Source organism: Poecilia reticulata, unplaced genomic scaffold (genome assembly GCF_000633615.1).
Source record: "Poecilia reticulata strain Guanapo unplaced genomic scaffold, Guppy_female_1.0+MT scaffold_965, whole genome shotgun sequence".
In the NCBI taxonomy this organism is placed as follows: Eukaryota; Metazoa; Chordata; class Actinopteri; order Cyprinodontiformes; family Poeciliidae; genus Poecilia; species Poecilia reticulata.
In genome coordinates, this window is record NW_007615706.1 from 1 (window position 1) to 5,103 (window position 5,103).

The window sequence follows — 5,103 nt, forward strand, 5'->3', positions numbered from 1 at the left end:
AAAGTAAAGAAGTCTCGATTTCAAAGATGCCTACATTGAAGTCGATTTGCAAATGAACTGTCATGAAAGGCGAAGGTTCTTGTTGTCTCACTACACCCTAAGAGATGCATAACCTACAAAATCTGTTTCTGTCTGGTTTCGAACCAGAGCCCTTTTGCGTGTAAAGCAAATGTGATAACCACTACACTACAGAAACTCTTGGTCTTTGCATAGTACCCGGTAGATGTTCCAAATTTTGTTAGAGACTAAAGTGAACGATTGTCATGGAACAATGTCAAATACTTATACCACAGATCCTCTCAGAGAGCACGGTAACTAGGTGAACAAATTGGCAAACTTATACTAGTGCCTAATTTCACATTACAATCTAAAAACTAAGCTTGTGTTCAACAAATGTATTAAAGATGTCAAGAGCAGAGATCAACGGTTCTGCTGAGACTTAAACTCAGATYGCTGGATTCAAAATCCAGATATCTAACCATTACACCATAGAACCTCCAAGCAGAATTTGAAGAAGACTNTGAACAAATTGTCAAACTTATACTAGTGCCTAATTTCCCATTACAGTCTAAAAACTAAACTTGTGATCAAAAAATGTATTAAACATGTCAGGAGCAGAGATCAAAGGTTTTACTGAGACTTGAACTCAAATYGCTGAATTCAAAGTCCAGAGTGCTAACCATTACACCATATAACCACCAAGAGTCAAAGTAAAGAAGTCTCGATTTCAACGATGCCTACATTGAAGTCGATTGGCAAATTAACCGTCATGGAAGGCGACAGCTTTTGTTGTCTCACTACACCCTTTAGAGATGCATAACCTACAAAATCTGTTTCTGTCTGGTTTCGAACCAGAGACCTTTTGCATGTGAAGCAAACGTGATAACCACTACACTACAGAAACTCATGGTCTTTGCACAGTACCTGGTAGATGATCCAAATTTTGTTAGTGACTTATGTCAACGATTGTCATGGAACAATGTCAAATACTTTTACCACGGATCCTCTAACAGAGCATGGTGAACAAACTGCCAAACTTATACTAGTGCCTAATTTCACATTAGTCTTAAAACTAAGCTTGTGATCAAAAAATGTATTAAAGATGCCAGGAGCAGAGATCAAAGGTTCTACTGAGACTTGAACTCAGATTGCTGGATTCAACATCCAGACTGCTACCCATTACACCATAGAACCGCCAAGCGGCAATTGAAGTAAAATTTCAGATTACAAAATTGTAGAAATGAGCTACAAACATGAATGTTGCAAACTCCAAATAGACAGACAATTAACAATGCAAGAGAAAAATGCTACAAGTCAGGAAAGAATGCTGCAACTACAGAAAATAAAAGCAAAATCCTACAATCAACAAAATAACTTCTAATGAAAAATGCTTCTGGTGAATTTGTGTTTGTTTTATATGTTTTGGAGTTTGAATCATTAATGTGTTTGAAGTTCATATTGCCATTTGCTAGCGTTTTGCACCTGGCAACCATCATGGAAACAAACAATGTGGTGGAAGTCATGCAGGAGTAGATCCAAACAGCTTCATGGTTAATAGATTATATCAACAGCAAAAACACAAATCAATCAGGTTTGTATAAAAATTTATAAACCCAGCAGCTCAGTTTGTTAATTTTAACAATGAAACACAGATTCCCTCTTTCAGTTAATCTTTAGCATATAGTTACCTAAAAAAATCAAACTTTTCCTGCGTGTCACATTTATATGGTGTTTATTTTCTCTTTCCTGTGTCTGTTGACAGTCTGGGTGTGACTTTTACATCTCTTGGGTCGCCTCCTTCCTGCTGCTGACATCCAACATTAAAGGAGCGGCCAGTCTCCAGATAGCAGCAGAGTGTCTCTGAGTGAGCAGAGGGTTTGCTGTAAATTATTCAGCAGTGGTGAGTTCCTCTCAGGGCAGAGGGAAGTAAAAGCAAAGCGTCCTCTTCTTCTTCTCCCCTCTGCTGACCCACTCAGAGGCACGAGCGGCTCCCAGCCTGCAGCCGGGGCCACATTCATTATTCATTAAAGGTATCCTGGGCCCTCAGCTCGCTGCTTCATCCACTCCATCAATCCCTTTACCCATTTTCAGAAGCTCTCTGATGTCTTAGTGCTAACGAGAAGCAAATGTTTTTCACTCTCTTGCTGCGTTTCTTGACATTTGAGGAAAAAAATTGCAAAATAAAAACGCCAATTTAGATAAAAAGTTTAGGTGCTCGGATTTTGCGTTTTTTTAGTTGTATAAAAATTGGTTAATTCCTCAAAACTGCAATGTAAACACTTCTTTCGCATCAAGAGTCACATGATTAACAACTGGATGTTACTACTGATGGAAACCATGAAGAAGAAGACGACAGGAAGTGGTAACAGGATGACATGTTTCATAGTGACATATCACCTGAATGACATTGTTTACATGTGATTTTCATTTATTTAATTGAAACACCACAATTGCGAAATTTTGTTTTTACACATTAGTGGAGTATTATTAAAGTTTTGCACACATTTGTAAAGGAAAGACAGCTAAAGTCCAAGAAACACAATTTTGTAATTGAGGTGTTTCCATTAAAAAAGAAACAGTTAAAATCACCTGTAAATAAGTATTTTAAATCATTAAAAAACACGCAATTCCATCATCCTCCAATTACTTCCTGTCTTCTTCTTCTTCTTTGTGGTTTCCACAAGTAGTAACATCTGATTGTTGATCAGGTGACTTGTGTGATGCAGAAAAAGTGTTTCCATTGCAGATTTGAAAAATAAACCACTTTCAATACAGTGAGATAAAGCACCTAATCCTAGCACCAAAACTGTTTGTTGAAAAATGTGAGTTCTTTTTAAATTGGCATGTTTCAATTTAACACATTTATTTTTGTAATTTTAATTTGTGTAACTCTACAGGAAATGCAGATCCTTAGTGCCAACAAGAAGCAGAAATTTTACACTGTATGTCACGTTCAGGAACTGATGGACGCAGGGACTGAACAGCGAATACAAAAACAGGTGTTTATTTAGGAGATAAACTATTTCTTGGTCAGACAGGCCAGGGTCAGAACCAGGGAATCCAAATCAGGGTTAGGCAATTCCAGATCTCGGGGTCAGACAGACAGGGGGGTCAGAGCCAGYRGGTCCAAATCCAGGTCAAAACAGGTTCCAGATCTCAGGGTCAGACAGACAGGGGGTCAAAGCCGGGAGGTCCAAAACCAGAGGTGGGGGTCAGGATCAGGGACAGGAGAGGCAACTAGGCAGAAGGAAGAGACAGACAGGTTAGTTACTGGGCAGTTAGCTCAAGTTACTACAGCAGGCCTGAAAGTGTTACTGCTGAGGGTTTCACAACAGTCTGACGCCGTGCAGGGGGAAGATCCGTCTTTATATGGCAGCAGCTGGGGATCCGGGTGATGACGATCAGGTGTGAGTTGTTACAGCTCAGCAGCAGCTGTGACACTGTAGCTTAATTTCATTTACATATGTACGCAAAACTTTTCAATATTCCACATTTATATGGAGTAATATTCCAATTTTTTAATTATGGTGTTTCTATTGAACATTTATTTTTTTCCCCAAAAAATTGTTGTGTTTCCATTATGCAAATTTATTTTCAAATAGTCAAATTGTGTGATGATATGATGAATGGATACACAACTACTACGGTGATTTAATTCTGAGCTTCAGGTTAGAAACCCTAATCAAGCTCTGGTTTTTCTTACTTTTCATAAAGATAAATAAGATATTTGAGGAAGTTTTGAGATATAGATTTTAAGATAAGTTCACAGAACGCACACGATAAGTTAAGAATTTACATTAATGGATTTTAGCAGTACATCTAAAAAATGTAATATTGCATAAAAGTGAAAATCACATAGAATCATCACACATATAGAGATAATATATTGTTTCTTGTAATTTTGATGAGTATGACAGATAATTAAACCCCCAAATAATCCAGTATCTCCAGAATAAAATGATTCTCCTTTACAGATCCTCACAGTAATGTCTTCATATCACCATTATATAAATAAGTGTATTTTTCTGGGGTTTATGCTGGGAAACATGATTAAGATGACACATGTATGACCGTAATAAAAGAGGATTTGACTTCTGGGAGGATGAAATCTTCTTATGCCCCTTTTCCACCGGCCCGCCCGGCTCGGCTCCGATMGCTTTTCTTGTGTTTCCACCGGCCTTTTCAACGGGGCTGGCGCTGCTTTTTTGGGTCCTGCTTCAGAGCAGGGYCAGCAGGGCCAGCCCGGGTTTGGTAGGTGACGCAAGCTTCGCTGCTGTTCACTGATTGGCCGAGGGCATGGTCAGAAGAGCGAGGCGAAGATAGAAGAAAAATGAAGGCGCAACGTTTGAAACTCGCTGCAACACGGAAGTGATGGAAGATGCAAACAAGCTGTGAACTAAAAGATGCCGGCTTTTTTCTTTGCTTCGGTTTTCAATATTCAGCAGCAGCTCGATGGAGCCGTGAGCAATCAGTCGTTTTTGTCACTGTAGTGGAGAGAATGGAAAGCCTCGTTAACCGCTTCGGAGCCGACGGAGCACCACGGTGAACACCGACTCAGACAGAGCTAACGCCGCTGCTGCTCACCAGCCAGGTGAGCAGTTTGTAGATATATCTGTCTGGTTGTTACTACATTTAACATTGCATACATACAGTCATGGAAGCCATTTAAAACACACAGCCTGCTGTATTTTTATTGCTCAAACATAACATGCGCATTTTCTGAAGACACTCAGTTGTACATTACAGTTATAAATAACTCTTGTACAGCATGTTACCATCATTTGTTTATCTTTGTGTGAATGTACTGCTTCGATTGTTTCTCATTTTGCTGTTGCATCTGAGTTTCCCCCACTGTGAGATAAACCATGTCATATGACATCCTATTGTAAAAAAGCTAGATATCAGTTCTCTAATCAAATTGTTATGAATTATTAATTGTAGAATGAACAATAAGCCTGAAGAAAACGATAGTAGTATTTTATCCATGGCTGTATGCCTGCATAGGTCTAAAACTTACAAGTAATAGCATTTTGTCTTTAATTTACACAACTATTCCAGTTATTTAATTCTGGCTGGATGGTAAAAAAAAAAGTGTTTTATATA

At 38.7% G+C, this 5,103-nt stretch overlaps 2 non-coding genes across 2 annotated transcripts; both read right to left on the reverse strand.

The window, feature by feature from the left end:
- Window positions 1-123: 123 nt before the first annotated feature.
- trnav-uac (transfer RNA valine (anticodon UAC)) lies at window positions 124-196 on the reverse strand. Its single transcript has one exon. It is a non-coding gene; the product is annotated as a tRNA-Val (tRNA).
- Window positions 197-831: 635 nt separating this feature from the next.
- Window positions 832-904, reverse strand: trnav-cac (transfer RNA valine (anticodon CAC)). Its single transcript has one exon. It is a non-coding gene; the product is annotated as a tRNA-Val (tRNA).
- Between the last annotated feature and the right edge of the window lie 4,199 nt (window positions 905-5,103).